The sequence below is a fragment of the Lactuca serriola genome, chromosome 2 (genome assembly GCF_051521515.1).
Source record: "Lactuca serriola cultivar US96UC23 chromosome 2, Lser_US96UC23_V15, whole genome shotgun sequence".
Classification (NCBI taxonomy): domain Eukaryota; kingdom Viridiplantae; phylum Streptophyta; class Magnoliopsida; order Asterales; family Asteraceae; genus Lactuca; species Lactuca serriola.
The window spans coordinates 98,763,276-98,789,179 of NC_136409.1; the positions used below are offsets into that span (position 1 = coordinate 98,763,276).

Genomic DNA, 25,904 nt, shown 5'->3' on the forward strand with positions numbered 1-25,904 from the left:
ATCCATAAAAAAAATCACGCGTTCCTTCTGGTTCTCATCTCGCATGATCCAACGAACGGCCTCCATCCATCTCTTATGCCTTGTTCCCGAGTTCTACTTAAGAGGAGAAATGGGAGGATGCGGGGGGAAGTGAGAGGTGTCGAAGGAAAATCGTGTTTTCGAGTTTCATTAATGGAAAGAAAGTGAGAGGACGGAAAAGATTTTTTAGTCATATTTTCCTTCCAAAATTTTCTTCCAAATTGGACGGGATTTAGGAAGAAAGTGAGGGGAAGGAAAATTTTAAGTTTTATTTTCTTTTTCCTTCTACCGCTAAACACAAAAACTTAAAATTTTCTTTTCATTTCCGTTAAACTTAGAAACACAAAATAATGAATATTTTCCTTCGCGTTCATTTATTTCTATACAAATTTTCGATTCTTTTCCTTTATTGAATTTAAAAAAATAAATAAATAAATTTAAAAAAAAAAAAAAAAAAAAAAAAAAAAAACGCCTTCCTTTTTCTTTTTTTTTTTCTTTTTTTTGTTGCCCTGACCCACGCGTTCCTTCTCTAGTTCTCTTCTTGCATGATCCAACGAACTCCAGCATCCCTCTCTTCCTGCATCTCCTACGTCACAGAAGCACCTGCTCCCACCGTATAAAGCCGACCATCGTGATTGAGCAGGGGGAAAATCGACTCCTGCTTGATATTTGGTGTAGGATCGAAACAAAGAGAAAGATAGATACAGAAGTCGAAGGGCAGCAAGGTAGCGACTGGTAGAAGGAAACTCACAAACGCATAGGACAATGAATTAGATAACAGGGGTTCTGGACCCCCTTTCCCCTGTGTTGCTGCATGGTTACAAAAAAGAAACAAAGAGGTAACTCGATTCTTATGTTGCTTGGCATTTATATTCCTGATTTGATTTTTTGGTGATTTGGGTACTGTGGTTAGACAAAATTTGAACTGTATCCTAGAAGGTTGGAAAATTGATAAATTGAAGTCATATGTGAAAGTTTGCTAAAGCAACATTACTTCAAATACATGTTTTTTGTTCTTATGTGCACTCATTACAGTGGATTTTATAGTGATTTATAAGTATTTATATTGCTGTTTTGTTCTTATGTTGCTTGGCATTTATTTTCCTGATTTGTAAGGGATTTAAAGTGTTGTTTGGTATATATGTATGCAGTAAAATAAAAATTGACTTTATATGTGAAATTCATGACTGATGTAACATAGTTATCACCAATTTAATATGAAGCAAATGAAGTTTTGATGCTGGTAATTCACGTCTTGGTGAAGACCATTGAGAGATGATGTTGTCTTTTCTTGTTATGTCTCTATGTTCTTATACATGCTTTTGTTTTTGGGTTTATTTTTTTGTGTAAAGTGACAGAGTTATGTTTTGGGTCGGTATCATCGTCGTCATCATCATCATAATCATTGCATTAAGATAGTCTATATTATGTTGTCTATTTGTAATGATTAGAAAGATTGATGAACTAATTCTTAAACAAATACGTTGAGTTCGGTTATTTTATAAACAAAAACGTTGAATTCAGTAAAAAATAACACAAAAGAGTAAAATGATCATATTTATTATTTAGTTCTATAAATCAGAGGTTCCAACCCAACAACATTTAAAAATTAAGACCCTCTTAAAAATCCAGATCCTGCCAAAAACCTGATTTCCATTAGTTATCCTTTGTTAATATTATGTGATATGTGCTTTGATTCTTAGGTTTACCACTTTTCTTTTGCTAACTCTTGCTGCTTTCTGTTTTTTAGTTGTTATTGGTTTCTATGGTGTTTACCACTTATATATATATATATATATATATATATATATATATATATATATATATTCCTTTTATATGTGTCTGTGTAATCAGGTTGAATTGGGTCTGCATGCATATTGACTGTGTATGTATTATTGGTTGCAGGTTTTTAATCTTCTGTCACTTGCATTGGGTATTCACTGGTACTTTTATGTTTGTTTTTGTCTTTTGTATATTTTTTTTCCTTTTATGTGTGTCTGTGTAATCAGGTTGAATTGTATCTGCATATTGACTGTCTTTTTCTTCTTCAGGTCCACCTAACGAGTAAGAGGATACACTAAGGTTGTATTTCTACCAAAAAAACAGAGTTCATTTATGCCTGTAAACCCTTCGCTCTTTCTGTACATTCCACTCACATAAACTCAAATTCCTTACAGAATATTCATCATCTTAAACTTTGGTTAAGGTTTATTTCATGAACATGAGAGAATCAAGGGGATACATCTCGTTGCTGAAGTCCCTCGCTTCCAATGCACAACGACGTTTCCTTCATGCATCATCTTCCCCATTTAGGTAACAATTTGTACCCCTTCCCTTAAAACTTCAGAAAAGCAGAACCCATTTATATGAAGTTTGGTGTATTGTATCTGTTATTTGTTCTAAGATTGAAGTAAAAGATTCTTTTCAGCCACACATTATGTTAGGGTTTCATGTTTTGGGTTTTACCTATTTTTGTTTTGGATTTTACCTGTCTTCTTTGGTGGCTTTTTCTGGAATTTCACTTTGTTGTTCTGTTTCTCATGTCTCCTTTTGTTGTTAGAGATTTGGAGCAAAGAAGAAATTCATAGCTTCTCTCTTTTAAGAAACACATATGCAACAGGTCACAGTTTTCATCCATCCAAAGAGTCTGATCTCAAATCAGGAGCAGAATTTCTTGAGGTATATATGAACTTATTAAACCACCGTCATAATTCATAACGCCACATATTCATCTCTTCAGTGAATCATGGAGTTTTTTAATTCATTTCAGTCAAACACAACCTTAAGTTTGCAACAAGAGAAGAGGTTGAAACAAATGGGAGCAACAGTAAGAAATTCATATTCATACATGGAAAGAATGAAACTAAATGAAGAAAGAGAGAAATTGGCGAGGGTTATGATGATGGATGAAGGAAAATGACAGCTAGACAAAAAGCTTCAAGATGCTGTGAGTCTTGATCTTCACTTTTTGGACTTATTATTTTTCGTCTCATTTTGTTTCTCCAGGACTCTAAGGGTTCGTTTGTTTTTTGGCAAAAAGACTTTTTCGGCACTTACATCTACGAGCGGGTAGATGTTTACTAAAAAGACCGTTTGTTTTCCGGAAGACAAAAGAACTCAAAAAGACTTTTTTATCACTTCTTGTATGAAGGCATAGAAAAATACTTTTGGTCCACATCTTCTGTCGCAGACACAGAAAAAGACTAAAGACATTTTATCCCTTCCAAAACAAACACCATCTAACACTATAAAAGTCAACGAGTCTTGAAGAATCAAACGTCTAACATGAAATCGACACAAGAACAACTCATAGCTATTATATTCATAACTCGTAAGTCAACGTTATCCTATCAATCCATCCATTTCTGGGAATCTCACAACCTAAATCCTCTTTAATTCTCCATGAATCCCAAACATTTTATCCTAAATTTTCTTACTTTAATTGTTCTTGGAGAATGTTCAACCAAGATAGACGAATTCTGTGGCACCTGTAATGATTCCTTCGGTTGTGGGACTATTTCCGGCTTTCAATTCCCATTTCTTGAGGGAAAATGGCCCCACACAGTGGGTACCCTAGTTTTGAAATAAATTGTGATGAACATAACCCACCAACCATCAACATCAAGAACATGACTTACCTGGTTCAGGAGTCACGACATCGATCCAACCAGTGGCGGATCCAGGATAAATATCAACCCGGGTCCACCCTATAACTAACAATAGTCCCTTCCGGCGACGGTGGCCGGATATCCCTCAGGCGGCAACTGTAGCATTCCTCCGGCAATGGTGGCAGTAGGAAGAAAGCAACAAATTGACGTGGTTTCTTATGAGTTATAAAAATAGATGAAATTTTTGATGGGTTTTTCAAAAGAAATGAAAAAAAATCTAGTGTTGAAAACTGAAATTGGGTAAAAATATATCCATTAAAGTATTCGTTTAAATAAGTGAAGATGATCAAGAGGGTGCCAAGAGAGGGGGCATCACAAATTTAAAATAATAATTTTTTTTTTCCTAATATATAAGATGGATCCTATTTCAAGTGGGGGCCATGGACCCCACTGTTTCTACCCTACATCCGCCACCGGATCCAACGATCCAGATTTTTAAGATAGTTCAAGAAGATATGATCGACTCAATCTGTCCACAAGATCAAGTCAACAACACCATGGATTACAACCTTTTCGATTACAATTCGGCCTACATTAACATGAGCTTCCTTTTTGGGTGGCCGGTTTCTTGGAACGGATGGGAGTTGGGTCGGATTTGTGCGGTAACAATGGGGTAAACCGATCTTTTTGAAACTGGGGTACATGGGCCCGAGGATTGTGAAAGTAGTGTTGTGATTCTGATTCCGGTTGAGTTTGTGGATCCGAGTTTGTCGGGCCGGGTTGTAGGAAACGGGTTTGAGGTTAGGTGGAAGGTGGATGATGAGGTCTACATTGGGTGCACGCAGTCTAGCGGACAGTGCATGTATGATAACGGTACACTTATGACCGGCTGTGGCTGCCCGGAACAGCCTTTGTTGGCAGATAGTTGTGACGGAGTTAACAAAACTCGAGTCGAGTCATCACTGTCATCAACTAAGAAACTCTTTTGGATTTTGATTTCATCAAAACGAACTTTATGTGGGAATAGGGATTGAAGAATTAAAGGTTCACATGCAGTACGCCAGACACAAAAAATATAAATGAAAAAGAAATGATTATGTACAACCACACCACCAATCTACAATTAGGACCTTGTAGTTCATTGATATAAGAAAAAAGTAAAATACCGTTACTATAATCGGTTATAATTTTTTAAAATAATGTGTTTTTATTAAGATAAAAGTGAAAGAACAATTATATAATTAGGTGATTAAATGTTCAACACATTATCTAAAAAGCCTAATCCCCAGATCTGCTGCATAAATGGTAAAATGTTGACTTATCTAAACTTTCTCAACAATGTACTACGTAACCTAGTGCATATATATATATATATATATATATATATATATATATATATATATATATATATATATATATATATATATATATATATATATATACTACAAGAAATTAGAGTATTACCGGCGACGGACGTCGCCGCTAAAGGTATTAGCGGCAACCCGTCGCCGCTAAAGGGTTGCTGCTGTTGGTTCGTCGCTAATGCTCCACTGGTCGCAGCTACTGCCTTCTGTCGCCGTTAAAGGCGTGTTGCTACTATCTGTCACCATTAAAGGTGTCGCCGCTATTTGTATGTATTTGTATACATACAAATACACATACATACATAATACAAATACAAAATACGCATATACATACAAAAACACATACACATACAAAATTTACATATATATATATATATATATATATATATATATATATATATATATATATATATAAATGAGCATACAAAAACACATATACATACATAAAATACACTCAAGATACACATATACATACAAATGCAAATACAAATACATATCCACATCTACAAACACAAAATACAAATACAAATACACATCTAAAAGATCAAAATTATCAAAATTTCGTCATGAACAATGGTGGTGGCAGTATACTCCGGCGAGAATGGTGGGGGGGTCTCAAAATTCCGAAACCAACACAAATTTAGTAGGGAGAAGAGAAAAGAAAAAGAAAAAGGGGGAAATGGAGAGGAAGAGAGGTGAAATATCGAAGATTTCGGTGAAATTCCGATGGGGTCGAAGGTGGTAAGCAGAGAGAAGAGAGAAGAAGGGAAAACACAGAAGTAGATCAGGGAAGAAAGTGAAGACGCAGCAGATTTTATTGTCGATGCTCTTTAGCGGCGACACATCGGAGGGAAAACAATCCGGAGTTTTCTACATCGTTAGATCATCGCTTAAATCGACGGTTGGGGTTGAAATGACATGGACCGCCAGAACAGGCAATAGCGGCGACGCCTTTAGCGGCGACACACCGGAGGGAAAATAATGCGGGGTTTTCTACGTCCTCCTAGTCATTGGATCATCGCCTAAATCGACGGTTAGGGTTGAAATGACGCGGATCGTCAACATAAGCTTTTAGCGGTGACACCTTTAGCGGCGATGAACACTTTTAGCGGCGACAAAAAACGCGTTTGTTTGATGTCGCCACTAAAAGTGTCCGTCGCGACTATTGCCTATTATTCTTTTAGTGATATAAATAACTTACTAGAATACATTAAATTGAAGATGAGACGGGTTGCCGAACAAATAGATCAACTTTGATTTATACAACACCAATAATGAAGGCAATGGGCATGGAAGGAGTGTTTCCAAGACACCGCAATTCCCACCCTATCGTTCTCATTAAATTTGTTAATGCATATCGCACACTCATTGGTGTTGCATGTTTGCATATTGTAGACTTCAGTTTTGATGGGCTGATCTACTTGTGCCTGTGGATGCAAAGATGTTTCGATAATAGTATTGATATAACGAAAAAGTAGTAAGAACCCGAAACTCCAATAATGATATAGACAAAACCAATGGCTGCGATAGGGGGAGACTCTTTGACATGAATGGGGAGAACACGCTTATACAAGAATAAAAAGAAAAATCCAACGGCGATTTATATAGTAAAGAAGATTAAGATGGGGTTCATGGCTAAACAATTTTTTAAGAGATGATCACTACATTAAAAAACCCAAAAATGGAGAAATTGAGTTATGAGGGTCAAGGTTATATATATATATATATATATATATATATATATATATATATATATATATATATATATATATATATATAGGTGTGTGTGTGTGTGTTTATGTATGTTTTCAAAATGGAGAAATCATGTTTAGTTGTGGTTCCTTTAGTTATGAAAAAAGTGGGGAAGAAGTTAGATCATATAAATACGAATGATTAATGAAAAAATATAATTATGTAGAGGGAGCTTTAGTGTCATGCTTTTAATGTGTATGTTTATAATTGATAAATGACATTGATATAATACAATATAATATATATATATATATATATATATATATATATATATAATCTTTTTATCTTTTTGTCGTATATTTATAATTGATAATTTTAGTTTGTTATCAATTCTTTTATCTACTTTATCATACATTTATACCAATGTAAATTTTTATTGTTTTTTTTATATATCTTTTGCTTATAAAAAAAATTTACACTTTTAAAACATGAGCTTAATATATGCTGAAAACGGAGTTCAAAGAAAGAAGGTATGACTGTTTGAAGTCGAAGTGTAAAATCCGTGCTTTTGATTACTCATGGCGTAATTTAAAGTTATGCAGGTTGTAACAAGGGTTTAATGACTTATGCACGATGTAATATGTGTTACGCATGGCGTAATATGATTAGATCAAAACTCTAAATCTTCGGTTTTTGTTTATTTTTGTTTATATTTTTTGATTTTTTTGCTTTGATTTTGATTTTTTAAACTAAATATCGGTTTAAGTTTCTGATGTTTAACAATTATAAAATTTTAAAATAAGAAGAATATATTAAGGATCATAATATTTTTTGTTCATACTTTTTTTTATTCATATTATTTTTGGATTATAAAATTTTAAATTAAGTTATTTTAAATAATAATATTGTGAATCAAATCATTTTTGAATCATATGATTTTGGATTAATAACATATTCAATAAATCATTTTCCCATAACATGTTTAAGTTGTTACGGGTATAAAAAAAAACCCTAGTTTCAAGTTAAAGTTAGAAAGGTATTGTTTATTATTAAAACTATAATATTGTTATTTTGGGACAAAAATGTAATTTAGCCTCCCTGATGATACAAATTTTACTTTCTCATAATTATAGCTCAAAAGTTGTAATTCATATTATTAGCGGCAATAATATAATTCTTTTAGAAATTTATAGTGGAGAATAGTTTCCCAGCAACGAAAAAAATATCTTCGACGAAAGATACTTAGTTTTTTCGCTGTATAATATTAATCTTTTAGGAGATTAACTTATTTTTTCTTGAGTGTTGAGGAAGAATAAACCCTAATTACCAATTATCTTTGGGAATAGAACCCTTATATAATTTATTGTTTACGTTTTATGGTAAAAGAGCATAAAACTGAACACAACTAAAAATTTTGGATTTAAACTACAATAATACCATAGGAATCGCAAATTTCTAAAAAAAAAAAAAGCCACAGTAATTTTCATTTATAATGAAAAAAACTATTTTTTTACTTTTAGTTATTTCTAATACTTAAACCTTCAAATCAATACTCATTAAAATATATTAAGCATATGATACTATATCGATTTGAAATTCCAAAAATTAAGTCACACGTATTATTGTTATTTTTAAAATCCAATTGTAATACATTAAAAAAATAAGGGAGAATTTCGTATATACCCTTGTTAATCATCAAAATATCGTATTTGTCCAGCTTAATTTCTAAATATCATATTTATCCTTATTAACCTGTCAAAATATCATATTTGCCCAAACTCATTATTTTTAATATTTAATAATCATCTTTTATATTGTAAAATCATTATAATTATAAAAAAACTCACTTGACCATAATGCCCCTAACTCTTATATGGATGGAATTTGAGTATCTCTACTGTTTCACGCAAAATTCTGCACATCCATGGCTTTGGATGCTTCGTTGTAACCCTCAAAGTACCCAATAACCAATCTTTTTCTTCAATACTGCAACTTAGGTGCATCTCTTCCTGCTAGATTGTACATCCAAAGCAAGATTTCCATTTGTGACATAAATACAAATTTAGTATTCACTTTGATACTTTTGTCTTTTTATTTCAATTTGTATTGCCTGCAATATCAAAGGGTAATATCCAATTGTCCATCCATGTGCATAACTAGATTATTCTTATCAAGTTTGAAATTTAATAACTATCATATTTAAGTATCCAAAGTTGAATCAACCTCTGTTCCTCTAAGGCTTTAATTTTCTACTAAGTTCAAAAGACAATCGGTTAAGAATATAATCACAATACATCAATCGAAATTTATGTTGGTCCGTGTTGGATTTGCGCCCTTTTGCTTTGCATCTAGACCAGCAAGCATATTAATCAATGATGCAGTATCACATCCAGATCTTGGTTGGAGTTAACAAAAGTGAAATTGATAAACTAGGTTAATATTGAATCCAAACAATTACGTTCTAAGAAAGAATCGGGAACTACAATAAAGGTTGTCCATCAAAATCATATTTTGATCATGCCATCATTCAAATGGAATCAATTCAACGATGCAAAGAAACGGTGCAGTTTGACTTGAGTAATTAAAGCATGTACCTTTGAAAGATTTGTATAAATCAATGGTGTCCAAAAAAAACCTACCAAAATCTATCTAATCTGAAATTCTGAATTGTTTATGGATTGTAAGTTTTACATAATGAAAAAAAGAAGATTTGTAATTAGTGGGTAATGTGAGGATTAAAGAGAATCAGCCATGAATATGCAAAATTAAAAGAATGATAGTATGAGGCAGGGGGCATTACGGTCAAGTGAGTTTTTTTTATTGATTATACTGATTTTAAAATATAAAAGATAGGTTACTAAATATTAAAAAATAAATTGGGGCTTTTATGATATTTTAAAAGGTTAATAAGGGTAAATATGATATTTAGAAATTAGGCTGGACAAATACGATATTTTGATGTTTAATAAGGGTATATATGAAATTCTCCCAAAAAATAAAAACAACACACAACTCCAATAGTAATTTCGATTTTTGGGTGTATCGGATGGAGTGGAAGAACGAAAAGATGTGGTTGGCAGAGACATTAGTGGAAACATGATTTTAGGGTCAAGTCTGGGAGGATATATATATATATATATATATATATATATATATATATATATACGGAAAAGGGAATATATATTACAGCCCCACTTAAGCTTAGGTACTAAACCTCTTGAAAATACATTGTTTTACTATATAACGATTACGGTTAATGGATTCACGATTAATACTTCAAGATGCAAATTCAAGATCGACACAATAGGGTTTAGGGTTTAGAGTTTAGGGTTTAGGGTTTAGGTTTATGTTTAGGGTTTAGGGTTTAGGGTTAAGGTTTAGGGTTTAGGGTTTAGGGTTTAGGGTTTAGATTTAGGCTTTAGGGTTTAGCTTTAGAGTTTAGGGTTGAAATGACGCGGATCGCCAACATAAGCTTTTAGCGGCGACACATTTAGCGGCGATGAACACTTTTAGCGGCGACAAAAAACGCGTTTGTTTGATGTCGCCACTAAAAGTGTCCGTCGCGGCTAAAGGTGTCGCGGCTATTGCCTATTATTCTTTTAGTGATATAAATAACTTACTAGAATACATTAAATTGAAGATCAGACGGGTTGCCGAACAAATAGATCAACTTTGATTTATACAACACCAATAATGAAGGCAATGGGCATGGAAGGAGTGTTTCCACGACACCGCAATTCCCACCCTATCGTTCTCATTAAATTTGTTAATGCATATCGCACACTCATTGGTGTTGCATGTTTGCATATTGTAGACTTCAGTTTTGATGGACTGATCTACTTGTGCCTGTGGATGCAAAGATGTTTCGATAATAGTATTGATATAACGAAAAAGTAGTAAGAACCCAAAACTCCAATAATGATATAGACAAAACCAATGGCTGCGATAGGGGGAGACTCTTTGACATGAATGGGGAGAACACGATTATACAAGAATAAAAAGAAAAATCCAACGGCGATTTATATAGTAAAGAAGATTAAGATGGGGTTCATGGCTAAACAATTTTTTAAGAGATGATCACTACATTAAAAAACCCAAAAATGGAGAAATTGAGTTATGAGGGTCAAGGTTATATATATATATATATATATATATATATATATATATATATATATATATATATATATATATATATATATATATATATATATATATATATATATAGGTGTGTGTGTGTTTATGTATGTTTTCAAAATGGAGAAATCATGTTTAGTTGTGGTTCCTTTAGTTATGAAAAAAGTGGGGAAGAAGTTAGATCATATAAATACGAATGATTAATGAAAAAATATAATTATGTAGAAGGAGCTTTAGTGTCATGCTTTTAATGTGTATGTTTATAATTGATAAATGACATTGATATAATACAATATATATATATATATATATATATATATATATATATATATATATATATATATATATATATATATATATATAATCTTTTTATCTTTTTGTCGTATATTTATAATTGATAATTTTAGTTTGTTATCAAGTCTTTTATCTACTTTATCATACATTTATACCAATGTAAATTTTTATTGTTTTTTTTATATATCTTTTGCTTATAAAAAATTTACACTTTTAAAACATGAGCTTAATATATGCTGAAAACGGAGTTCAAAGAAAGAAGGTATGACTGTTTGAAGTCGAAGTGTAAAATCCGTGCTTTTGATTACTCATGGCGTAATTTAAAGTTATGCAGGTTGTAACAAGGGTTTAATGACTTATGCACGATGTAATATGTGTTACGCATGGCGTAATATGATTAGATCAAAACTCTAAATCTTCGATTTTTGTTTATTTTTGTTTATATTTTTTTGATTTTTTTTGCTTTGATTTTGATTTTTTAAACTAAATATCGGTTTAAGTTTCTGATGTTTAACAATTATAAAATTTTAAAATAAGAAGAATATATTAAGGATCATAATATTTTTTGTTCATACTTTTTTTTATTCATATTATTTTTGGATTATAAAATTTTGAATTAAGTTATTTTAAATAATAATATTGTGAATCAAATCATTTTTGAATCATATGATTTTGGATTAATAACATATTCAATAAATCATTTTCCCATAACATGTTTAAGTTGTTACGGGTATAAAAATAAAACCCTAGTTTCAAGTTAAAGTTAGAAACGTATTGTTTATTATTAAAACTAAAATATTGTTATTTTGGGACAAAAATGTAATTTAGCCTCCCTGATGGTACAAATTTTACTTTCTCATAATTATAGCTCAAAAGTTGTAATTCATATTATTAGCGGCAATAATATAATTCTTTTAGAAATTTATAGTGGAGAATAGTTTCCCAGCAACAAAAAAAATATCTTCGACGAAAGATACTTAGTTTTTTCGCTGTATACTATTAATCTTTTAGGAGATTAACTTATTTTTTCTTGAGTGTTGAGGAAGAATAAACCCTAATTACCAATTATCTTTGGGAATAGAACCCTTATATAATTTATTGTTTACGTTTTATGGTAAAAGAGCATAAAACTGAACGCAACTAAAAATTTTGGATTTAAACTACAATAATACCATAGGAATCGCAAATTTCTTAAAAAAAAAAAGCCACAGTAATTTTCATTTATAATGAAAAAAAATATTTTTTTACTTTTAGTTATTTCTAATACTTAAACCTTCAAATCAATACTCATTAAAATAGATTAAGCATATGATACTATTTCGATTTGAAATTCCAAAAATTAAGTCACACGTATTATTGCTATTTTTAAAATCCAATTGTAATACATTAAAAAAATAAAAACAACACACAACTCCAATAGTAATTTCGATTTTTGGGTGTATCGGATGGAGTTGAAGAACGAAAAGATGTGGTTGGCGGAGACATTAGTGGAAACATGATTTTAGGGTTAAGTCTGGGAGGATATATATATATATATATATATATATATATATATATATATATATATATATATATACGGAAAAGGGAATATATATTACAGCTCCACTTAAGCTTAGATACTAAACCTCTTGAAAATACATTGTTTTACTATATAACGATTACGGTTAATGGATTCACGATTAATACTTCAAGATGCAAATTCAAGATCGACACAATAGGGTTTAGGTTTATGTTTAGGGTTTAGGGTTTAGGGTTAAGGTTTAGGGTTTAGGGTTTAGGGTTTAGGGTTTAGATTTAGGCTTTAGGGTTTAGCTTTAGAGTTTAGGGTTTAAATTTAGGGTTTAGGTTTAGGTTTAGGGTTTAGTAATGTTCACTTCGATGAAGTAATAAACGATAATAGAGGAAAGAAAACGGAGGTGATAAATTGATAATGAAAGAAAGAAATGTTATGGAGAATGATATATTTACCAAGTGAATCCAAACCGGGTATATTTAGCATGTTAAAACGATATATTTTAGAGGTTTAGTACCTAAGCTTAGGTGGAGTTGTAATGTATATTCTCTATCTCCATATATATATATATATATATATATATATATATATATATATATATGTATATATATATATATATGTATATATATATATATATATATATATATATATATATATATATATATATATATATTCGGGGGTAGGGCGGGTCGGGGCGCTCATATCCCACACCCTACCCCGAACTCTAATAAAATACCCAATAACGACCTGTTACTTGACCGTTTCTGAGAAGAGCGATGCGACCTGACCCGAAAATCTTCGGGATTCGGGTTTTAGTGTCGTGTTCGGGTTTTTTTTTGCCATCCCTAATATTCAAAATCTATCAAGCTAAGCGTCATGGTGTTCAAAATCTTGTGATAATAACGACATGTGTTTTATATCTATCGATCCTAATGACAAGATAAAATCCAACATTCTCCATCCGCAACGAAGTGTTGATTTCATCCAGTTGCAACATAAAGAATAATGCTTCAAAGCATCTTACATACTAAATATTTAAAATAACAATAAGAAAATTAAAAACAAAAAATTACACACAAAATGTTTGCATTATAATATAATATAATATAATAATTGAGAGGGAGAGGGTGTTGTTGAAAGTGGTGTTTTGTGTTATGTATGGAGTTTGTGTTGTGTATTATATCAATATCATGTATCAATCCTAAACATACACATTAATACCATGACACTAAAGCCCCCTCTACATAATTATATTTTGTCATTAATCATCGTATTTATCTGATCTAACTTCTTCCCGACTTTTGTCATAACTAAAGGTACCACAAGTAAACTTGATATCCTCCATTTTGAAAACATACATAAATACACACACACACTTATATATATATATATATATATATATATATATATATATATATATATATATATATATATATATTTATACCCTCTATATATAGACCAAACCTTGACCCTCATAACTCAATTTCTCCATTTTTGGGTTTTCTGATACTGTGATCATCTCTTAAAAAATTGTTCAGCCATAAACCTCATCTTAATTTTCTTTACAATAGACATCGTCGTTGGATTTTTCTTTTTATTCTTGTATGTGTGTTCTCCCCATTCATGTCAAAGAGTCTCTCTGTATCATAGCAGCCATTGGTTTTGTCTATATCCTTATTGGAATTTTCGGGTTCTTACTAATTTTTCGTTATATTAATACTATTATCGAAACATCTTTGCATCCACAGGCACAAGTAGATCAACCCATCAAAAGTGAAGTCTACAATAGGCAAACATGCAACACACTTGATGTGCGATATAAATCAACAGATTTAATGAGAACGACAAGGTTGGAATTGCGGTGTCGTGCAAACACTCCTTCCATGCCCATGGTCGTCATTATTGGTATTGTATAAATCAAAGTTACTTATTGTAGCTTACTAAAATACATATATAATATCTATTAATAGGTAGCTTACTAACATACATTAAATTTAAGATAAGACGGGTTGCCGACAAATAGGGAAATGGGCATGGAAGGAGTGTTTGCACGACATCGTAATTCCTACCCTGTTGTTCTCATTAAACCCGTTGGTGCATATCGCACACTCATTAGTGTTGCATATTTGCCTATTGTAGACTTCATTTTTGATGGGTTGATCTACTTGTGCCTGTGGATGCGAAGATGTTTCGATAATAGTAATGGTATAACGAAAAAGTAGTAAGAACCCGAAAACTCCAATAAGGATATAGACAAAACCAATGACTGCTCCGATAGGAGGAGACTCTTTGACATCAATGGGGAGAACACGCTAATGCCAGAATAAAAAGAAAAATCCAACAACCATGTATATAGTAATAGAAGATTAAGATGGGTTCATGGCTAAACAATTTTTTAAGAGATCATCAAAACATGAGAAAACCCAAAAATTGAGAAATTGAGTTACGAGGGTCAGGCTTTGGTCTTTATGTAGTTGGTATATATATATATATATATATATATATATATATATATATATATATATATATATATATATATATATATATAAGTGTGTTTGTGTTTATGTTTGTTTTCAAAATGGAGGAAATCATGTTTAGTTGTGCTTCCTTTAGTTAGGACAAAAGTAGGGAAGAACTTAGATCATATAAATACGATGATTAATGAAAAAAAAATATATAATTACTTAGAGGGAGCTTTAGTGTCATGTTATTAGTGTGTATGTTTAGGATTGATACATGACATTGATATAATACGCAACACAGACACGATACATAACACAAAACACCACCTTCAACAACACCCTCCTCCCTTTTATTTATTATATTATATTGTAGTATAATGCAAATATTTTATATGTAATTTTTAGTTTATAATTTTGTTATTGGTAATTTAATGATTTAGTATGTAAGATGCTTTGAAGCATTATTCTTTAAGTTGTAACTAGATGAAATCAACACTTCGTTGCGGATGGAGAATGTTGGATTTTATCTTGCCATCAGGATCAATAGATATAAAACACCATGTCGCTAATTTCACAAGATTTTGAACACCATGCTGCTTAGCTTAATAGATTTTGAATACTAGGAATGGCAAAAAAAACCCGAACGCGACGGGAAAACCCGAATCCCAAAGATTTCGGGTCAGGTCGGATCGCTTTTATCAGGTTTCGGGTCCATTAACGTTTCGTTATCGGGTATTATATTCGAGTTTGGGACAGGGTGTGGGATATGAGCGCTCCGACCCGCCCTACCCCCGACTATATATATATATATATATATATATATATATATATATATATATATATATGAAATTATATTTCTTCCGTAGAAGACTTAACCCTAAAATCATGTTTCCGATTACATATAAAATGTTTGCATTATAATATAATAAATGAGAGGGGGGAGCGTGGTGTTTTGTGTTATCTATCGTGTGTGTGTTGCGTATTATATCAACGTCACGTATCAATTCTAAACATACACACTAATAGCATGACACTAAAGCCCCCTACGTAATTATATTTTTTCATTAATCATCATATTTATATGATCTAACTTCTTCCCCACTTTTGTCATAACTAAAGGAACCACAACTAAACATGATTTCCTCCATTTTGAAAACATACATAAACACACACACATGCACACTTATATATATATATATATATATATATATATATATATATATATATATATATATACCAAACCTTGACCCTCATAACTTAATTTCTCCATTTTTGGGTTTTCTGATAATGTGATCATCTCTTAAAAAATTGTTTAATCATGAACCCCATCTTAATCTTCTTTTACTATATACATCGCCGTTGGATTTTTCATTTTATTCTTGTATGAGCGTGTTCTCCTCATTCATGTCAAAGAGTCTCCCCCTATCGGAGCAGCCATTGGTTTTGTCTATATGCTTATTGGAGTTTTCGGGTTCTTACTACTTTTTCGTTATATCAATACTATTATCGAAACATCTTCGTATCCACAGGCACAAGTAGATCAACCCATCAAAACTGTAGTCTACAATAGGCAAACATGAAACACTAATGAGTGAGCGTTATGCACCAACGGATTTAATAAGAACAACAGGGTGGGAATTACGGTGTCATGCAAACACTCCTTCCATGCCCATTGCTCTATTTGTTGGCAACCCGTCTGATCTTAAATTTAATGTATTTTTGTAAGCTACTTATTAATAGATGTTATATATGTATTTTAGTAAGCTACAATAAGTAACTTTGATTTATACAACACCAATAATGACGACAATGGGCATGGAAGGAGTGTTTGCACGACACCGCAATTCCCACCTTGTTGTTCTCATTAAATATAGTGATTTATATCGCACACTCAATGGGGTTGCATGTTTGCCTATTGTAGACTTCAGTTTTGATGGGTTGATCTACTTGTGCCTATGGATGCAAAGATATTTCGATAATAGTTTTCATATAACGAAAAAGTAGTAAGAACCCGAAAACCCCAATAAGGATATAGACAAAACCAATGGCTGCTCCGATACGGGGAGACTCGTTGACATGAATGTGGAGAACACTTATACATGAATAAAAAAGAAAAATCCAATGACAATGTATATAGTAAAGAAGATTAAGATGGGGTTCAAGGCAAAACAATTTTTTAAGAGATGATCACTGTGACAACCCTATTTTTCCCAAAAAGCATTGTAAACACTCGAAAGCTAAAAAGCAACGAAATTAACCTCGAAAATAAAATGTTCAAGTATCTAAGTTGGGATACATCAAATATTAGATATCATGCCAAGGTTTCCAAGAACATAAAGAACGCTCAAAACCGGGTTATATTGAAGAAATTATAACCACTCGTATATTTACGACACGACGTTAAAACATTATTTGACATAAAAAGTAGAATCTCAATAAAATACATTTTAGCCTTAAGTAGCTAAACCAAAGTCGTAGATCTCGTTGAAAGGTGAGCGTACATAAAAAGATCGCCCAAATTGGACCTCGTATGAAGAAGTTACGAATTTTCAAAGTTTCGTAACAGTAGTAGAGGATTAAAGACTCAGACCGAAGATCGAGTGTTATTTAGCTATCGCCACCTAAACGGAAATTGAAGATCTCCTCAGTGGTAATAAAACAATAAAAAGACAAACGAAAACCGACGTCGAATAAAGAACCTATGAATTTTTAACGAACTTTATGAGGCCCGGCCTATTAAAAATATATCATTTAAAAATAAAGTCAAAACTAGCCGACGGAGTCTAAAGGAAAGTTATAGAGCATAATCTCACCTACGCGTGGATATAAAGAACGCGAAAAACGGAGCTCGTACGCGAAAGTTACGGAATTTAGAAGTCGGAAGCAGGGATTACGCCCCGCGTACTCTGGGAGTACGCCCCGCGTACTAGACCCAGAGTCGAGTCTCGTCGACCCGCCCAAGCTACGCTCGGCTAGACCCAGTAGTCCCATCGACCCGCCCAAGCTACGCTAGCTAGACCCGAGTCGTAAGCCATGACGCCACTTTACGCCCCGCGTACTCCGGAAGTACGCGCCGCGTACGGGGTTTTCCAGCCCTATAAATAGAAGGCATAAGCTTCGAGTTTAGGCACACCTTCACCATTTCTCAGCCATTTTCCCAGCTCCAGAGACCCTTTTCTTACCTTGGTTTCCGCACTCGAGCCCCCGACGAAAGATTTACGTTGTAGAGACCCCCGAAGAGCCCGACGACGCAACCATCCGCGATCGAAGTTCTGCTCAAACCTAGCCTCTCTCTTCAAACTTAACGAGTGAGTTCATACCCCTACTTTTCAATTCTTTTCATGTTTTAGGGGGGAAATACAAGTACATTATGAGTCGAAGTATCGTTTTTATAAACATCTTTATGCTTAGAAGGCTATTATATCACCAAGTTATTCTTACTAAATGAAAACATACTTTTGAGAAGCTATAACGAACATAGCTAACAAGTTATTCATACACTTTACGTATACATCTTGACAAATGAAATACTTTCAAATGAAGTAAAGTCTTTTATCATCGTAAATCTGTTTATACCTAGTAATGTGAGACAGCTTCACGTACGTTCGAGTATGCATTATTAAGTCTTGTATTATATACCATAATCCCTTGTAGGGGGAGCGTGATACTTGTGTATAGATCTATACGGGATTGACAATCCCACACCTAAGCTGTTAGCTACAGCTAGGCCGGCAGGCCTGGGGTGACAAATGTCATAACAGTTCCAACGCCTGAAGAACGTTGTTACAGGCCATCATTGTCAATAGCATGGTTATAAAACTCACATAAAAGTATAAAAACAAGTTAGATTTACGAGATTCATACATGCATTTCTGTTTTCCATTTTATTGTTAATACAAATTTTATCACCATTATTCAAGCATGGAAAACACTAATGCACTCCAACACGGGAAACTTTTCAAATCATTTATAGAAAATATTGGATTTTCTGAAAACCTCGTTCATCGATTTACTATCAAAAAGGACATACTTTTCAATGCAAAAACACTTATGAACTCACCAGCTTAATTGTTGACACTTTTTCGAAACCACTTGTATTTCTCAGGGAATCAGTAATACAGGTAACCACCAGCTTTTGGAGAAGGAAACACTAAAGATGTTTTATTATTGAACATTTATCATCTCATTGTAATATTCTTTTGCTATTATGTATAACGCAACAACATACGTTTTCATTATATAGGTGATGGTTGTGTTACTTTCTTTACAATATTCAATGGTTGTGATACTACGTGAAGTCATCCACCCCCGAATGTTTCCGCCATTCTGGTTTGGGGGTGTGACAGATTGGTATCAGAGCATTGTTTATAGTGAACTAAGTATATCGAACCACATACGATATACAAACTATAAATACAAAGGGGACCAAAAACCCTCTGATGAAACATTTCATGAACAAAATACTTTCTCTTAAAGATATATATTTTTAAAAGCATGCATTAATCTCGTATCATAACAAGTTTTACTAAAAAGTATTAAGGCAAGTTACGACACTACGATTGAGCCTCGGGGTATGTAATCAGGTCGAGAATAAATATAGCCTGATCAACTATATTTATCCTGGACTTGACCAATGTACGTCGAGGAATGGTCATAGTGGACAACAAGCCAAGAACTTACCAAATACAAATTAATTTAGTTTCGCCAAATTAAAATATTATAGGAGTATTATTAAAAATAGTTGTACAGATTATCGTTAAAAATAGTAAGTCGTTAAATAGAATTTTCTCTTCTTATAAAGTTCTCATACATCCATCCTAGTACAGACAAATGGCCGGATTCCATTTACCAGGAGATCCCTACTACCCAAACCAAGGCAACGGCGGTTGGATAGAAGAAGACCCGGAGGAAGACCCAGAGGAAATCGAAGAAGAGGTCGAGGAAGAACCCGAAGGGGTTATCGAGGGAGAATTCGAAGTCGAAGTCGGAGAAGAATACGAAATCGACGAAGAGATCGAGGAGATTTCTAGCGGGACAGACTCCGAGCCAGAAGTGTACGACCCTCCCATCCCTCATCCTCCCGAAATCAGACCATATCAACCGGGACCCATTCCCATGTGGGGAAGTCACCTCTACTACTGGAGCCGCCAACAAGGTGTACGCCCTCCTTTCGGCATGTGCCGAGATTTTTACAATGTCAGTGGGGGAAGCTCAGCTGATCGAGCACTTCCTGTTCTTGTGAACGCTATAGCTACCCAGAATTACGAAACGGACAGGCAACCAACCAGAGTTCGCGAGGTCAATGCTGCTACCCAAGGTAACGCCACTGACATCCGCCGTTTGGAAGGACTACACGAGAATACCCAAATCTACACGGGGACGCTTCAGAATCAAATGATAACGACTCTGGCAGAAATAAGAGAGATGAAGGAACAACAAGCAGATCTTGAGAGGCGACTGATGGGAGTCAAACGGTCGGATGCCGAGTCTAGCTCCAAACGCCGCAACTAGAGCTTGTTCGATGCCCAACAATTTTGTTTTAGATTAGGATTTCGGATAAAAGTTTTTCCTTTATTTCCCTTGTTTTCCCTGTTGTATCCGTAATCGGAGATCTCTAGGAGGATCAAATTTTCCCGAACAAGATATGCAAAGTAACACACCTCAGGTGTGACCTATATGTATAAATATGAAGTATTTCTTATTATATACCTCTCAGAAATTTCGAGTTTTAAATTTCTATGCCTACCTTGAAACCATAAACTAAAGTCAAAACAAATTACAAGATGCAACTAAAACACGATTGTCAAAACATTAGAAACTTATAGTATTCATTCTTATATTTCTCTACCAGAACATGCCTCCTCGTAGATCAACACGCAGAAACTCAACTTCAACACCACCTCCACCACCTCCTCCAATTATGGACACCGTTATGTTCCAGACTGCTGTAACCGCTGCTGTAACTGCAGCAATGGCACAAATGAGCAACAACGGATCGGGGGGAGGAACAAACAGTTTTACAAATGGCCAAGGTCAAGGCCGTTCAGGGGTATGCACTTACAAAGACTTCACCAACGGAAAACCTATTCCCTTTTACGGGACTGGGGGAGTATTGGCTCTATCTCAATGGATAGAGAAAACAGAAGCTGTATTCGAAATCTGTGCATGTCCTGAAGAAAGCAAAGTAAAGTTTGCCGCTTTTACTTTCTCCGAACGCGCCCTGACATGGTGGAACAGCCACGTCCAAACACTAACCCTGGTGGTGGCAAACTCCATGGGTTGGGAAAACCTGAAAAGAATGCTCCTTCGAGAATACTGCCCAAGAGGCGAGATTCAGAAGCTTGAACAGGAACTGTGGAACCTCTCGATGATAGGTTCGGATATAGCAGGTTACACCAACAGGTTCAGTGACTTAATAACACTTTGCCCAGGAATGTTAACCCTGGAGAGCCAGAAGGTCGAAAGATACATCTGGGGACTATCACCCCAACTTCGAGGAAGTGTGCTAGCTTCCAGACCCTTGACTTTCGCCAGCGCCAAGGAACTAGCGCAATCTATTGTTGATCATGGTGTCTGTCAAGGAGTCGCGGCTATTGTGGCTGAACCAACCAAAGGGAACAGCAACAATGAAATCAATGCCAACAACAACAACAAGAAGAAACTTTGGAACAAAAGGAAGGGACAAACTTCGCAAGAACCTTCAAAGAAGCAAATGGTCGCGGTTCATGCTGCTACTACCCCCACCACAACTCCTGCTACCCCTGCGCCAACAAAACCATATGCGGGGATTCTGCCCAAGTGCAGCAAGTGCAACTACCATCACCATGGTATTTTTCGCGAGATGTACTGCAAGAACTGTGACAGGAAAGGGCACACAGCCCATTTCTGTAAAGCACCGGCACAACCAATCACTCAAGTTTCTGGCACTGGAGTAAGTCGGGCATGTTATGGGTGCGGAGAGACTGGACACTTCAGGAGGGATTGTCCCAAGGAAAGAAATATTGGCGGTGTGGGGAGAGTGCTGGCAGTAGGACAGAGAGAAGCAATAGCGGACCCCACGGTGGTTACGGGTACGTTTCTACTCAACAACACTTATGCATGCATACTTTTTGACTGCGGTGCGGAGAGAAGTTTTGTGAGTCATAAATTCAAACACCTACTTAATCAAGAACCCCAACCACTCAATAAAATATTCACTGTAGAAATGGCAAACGGTAAAACAGAACACGCAAATGATTTGTACGTAGGGTGCACACTAAGTTTAAACGAGCGTTTGTTTCAAGTCGATCTTATGCCCATTTCCATAAGAAGTTTCGATGTCATCATCGGTATGGACTGGTTGAGCCTTCACCATGCTGATATCCTTTGCCACGAAAGGGCTGTTCGCCTAAATTTGCCAAACGGCGAATCTCTTGTCATTTATGGCGACAAACCTAGTTCAAGTTTACAAATCATTTCCTGTATTAAAGCACAAAAATATCTTCGTAAGGAATATCATGCCTTTCTAGCCCACGTAGTAGACAAGAAACGAGAATCGAAAGACATTAAAGATATTCCGGAAGTCTGCAACTTCCCGGATATTTTCCCAGAAGATCTTCCAGGAATCCCACCGGAACGCCAAGTCGAGTTCAGAATCGACTTAATCCCCGGGGCTACCCCTGTAGCAAAGTCGCCGTACCGTTTAGCCCTAGCCGAGATGCAGGAACTATCCAGTCAATTAAACGAGCTGCTGAGCAAGGGATTCATCAGACCAAGTTTCTCACCATGGGGAGCGCCAGTCCTATTTGTGAAGAAGAAGGACGGATCCTTTCGCATGTGCATCGATTATCGGGAGCTAAACAAACTCACGATCAAGAACCGATATCCCTTACTGCGCATAGACGATCTATTCGACCAACTTCAGGGAGCAAGCTACTTCTCAAAGATCGATCTAAGATCTGGTTATCACCAACTGCGAGTGCTGGAAGGAGACATCCCCAAAACGGCTTTCCGAACACGTTATGGTCACTACGAGTTTGTAGTAATGCCCTTCGGATTGACGAATGCTCCAGCAGTGTTCATGGACTTAATGAACCGAGTATGTCGTCCCTTCCTGGATAAATTCGTGATCGTATTCATAGATGATATACTCATCTATTCAAGAAGCCAGGAAGAACACATCAAACATCTCCGCAAAGTACTGGAAACATTAAGGGCAGAGAAACTTTACGCAAAATTTTCCAAATGTGAATTTTGGATTCGGGAAGTGGATTTCCTAGGACATGTTGTAAGCAAAGAAGGAATACACGTGGACCCCTCCAAGATAAAGGCAATAGATAGTTGGACTACTCCAAGAACCCCTACAGAAATCCGGCAATTTTTGGGACTCGCCGGGTATTACCGAAGGTTCATACCGAACTTTTCAAGGATTGCCAAGCCACTTACCACCCTAACCCAGAAAAATGCGACCTTCGACTGGGGAGAAAAACAAGACATCGCATTTCAGACACTAAAGCGAGCCTTATGTAGTGCGCCCATCCTAACCTTGCCAGAAGGAACGGAGGACTTCGTCGTTTATTGTGATGCTTCAAACCAAGGACTTGGGTGTGTCTTAATGCAAAGAGGGAAGGTCATCGCCTACGCCTTAAGACAACTAAAGACGCACGAAGTGAACTACACAACACATGATCTTGAGGTAGGAGCAGTCGTCTTCGCTCTGAAGATATGGAGACACTATCTCTACGGCACAAAATGTACCATCTTCACTGATCATAAAAGCCTCCAACATATCCTCAACCAGAAGGAACTCAACATGAGACAGAGGCGATGGGTAGAACTACTTAGTGATTATGAATGCGAAATTCGATATCACCCCGGAAAGGCTAATGTAGTGGCTGATGCACTCAGTAGGAAGGAGTACTCAGGACGCCGAGTGAAATCCCTAACTATGACAATCCATTCACACCTGTTCACGCAAATCAAGGAAACCCAAATAGAAGCCTTGAAATCCGAAAATGTGACAGGAGAAGCCCTAAGGGGAATGGATAAGAACCTTGAGACCAAGAACAATGGAATTCGTTATTTCATGGATCGAATTTGGATACCGAAGTTTGGTGGATTCAGAGAAATCGTTATGGACGAAGCCCATAAAACACGATACTCCATACATCCCAGCTCCGATAAGATGTATCTTGATCTCAAGAAGTTGTACTGGTGGCAAAACATGAAAGCCGAAATTGCTACCTACGTAAGCAAATGCCTGACGTGTGCCAAAGTCAAGGTGGAATATCAGAAGCCCTCGGGTTTATTACAACAACCAGAAATACCCGAATGGAAGTGGGAGCGGATAACCATGGATTTCATAACAAAGTTACCCAAGACAACAAGCGGACTCGACACCATTTGGGTAATTGTCGACAGGTTAACCAAGTCAGCACATTTCCTACCGATCAAAGAGACGGATAAATTGGAGAAGTTAACAAGGACATACCTCAGAGAAATTGTACGACTGCATGGTGTGCCCATATCCATTATCTCGGACCGAGATAGTAGATTCACCTCAAGGTTCTGGCAGTCGCTACAAAAAGCTTTGGGGACAAGACTAGACATGAGTACCGCTTATCACCCACAAACCGACGGCCAGAGCGAGAGAACTATACAAACCCTAGAAGACATGATGAGAGCTTGCGTAATCGATTTTGGCAAAGCATGGGACACACATCTACCATTGGTCGAGTTCTCGTACAACAATAGCTACCACACCAGTATCAAGGCTGCCCCGTTCGAAGCCCTCTATGGACGCAAATGCAGGTCACCTTTGTGCTGGACCGAAGTGGGGGACACGCAACTAGCAAAAGGACAAGCAACTGACGACACGCTCACTGGACCAGAAATCATAAGGGAGACTACGGAGAAGATTGTTCAAATCCGAGAACGTCTAAAAGCATCAAGAGATAGACAAAAGAGTTACGCAGATAAGAGACGCAAACCCTTGGAATTCCAAGTTGGAGACCGTGTCCTACTCAAAGTCTCACCTTGGAAAGGTTTAATACGCTTCGGAAAACGTGGGAAACTGAACCCTAGATACATCGGACCATTCGAGATCATTGCCAGGATCGGTCCAGTGGCCTACAAACTTAGACTACCTCAGGAGCTCCACAACGTACACCCTACCTTTCACGTATCGAATCTGAAGAAGTGCTTATCCGACGAGACCCTTGTCGTCCCTCTAGACGAAATTGCAATAAATGAAAACCTTCAATTTGTGGAGGAACCAGTAGAGATCATGGATCGGGAAATCAAAAGGACTAAACAAAGCCGCATACCCATTGTAAAGGTCCGCTGGAACGCCAAGCGGGGACCTGAATACACCTGGGAACGCGAGCATCAGATGAAACAAAAGTACCCGCATCTTTTTCCTAAAGCTGTAAACTCTATCTTAGATTAAATTTCAGGACGAAATTCCCTTAACAGGGGGATGATGTGACAACCCTATTTTTGCCAAAAAGCATTGTAAACACTCGAAAGCTAAAAAGCAACGAAATTAACCTCGAAAATAAAGTGTTCAAGTATCTAAGTTGGGATACATCAAATATTAGATATCATGCCAAGGTTTCCAAGAACATAAAGAACGCTCAAAACCGGGTTATATTGAAGAAATTATAACCACTCGTATATTTACGACACGACGTTAAAACATTATTTGACATAAAAAGTAGAATCTCAATAAAATACATTTTAGCCTTAAGTAGCTAAACCAAAGTCGTAGATCTCGTTGAAAGGTGAGCGTACATAAAAAGATCGCCCAAATTGGACCTCGTATGAAGAAGTTACGAATTTT

At 35.4% G+C, this 25,904-nt stretch overlaps 1 long non-coding RNA gene across 2 annotated transcripts; it reads left to right on the forward strand.

Moving 5' to 3' along the window:
- The first annotated feature begins 544 nt into the window (after positions 1–544).
- Positions 545–4,576, forward strand: LOC145090370 (uncharacterized). Of its 2 annotated transcripts, XR_013701524.1 has the most exons (7): positions 545–857; positions 1,924–1,961; positions 2,070–2,100; positions 2,196–2,331; positions 2,579–2,697; positions 2,789–2,965; positions 3,059–4,576. It is a non-coding gene; the product is annotated as an uncharacterized LOC145090370 (long non-coding RNA). The 2 variants fall into 2 exon arrangements; XR_013701523.1 differs by having other exon boundaries at positions 2,789–4,576.
- Positions 4,577–25,904: the final 21,328 nt, after the last annotated feature.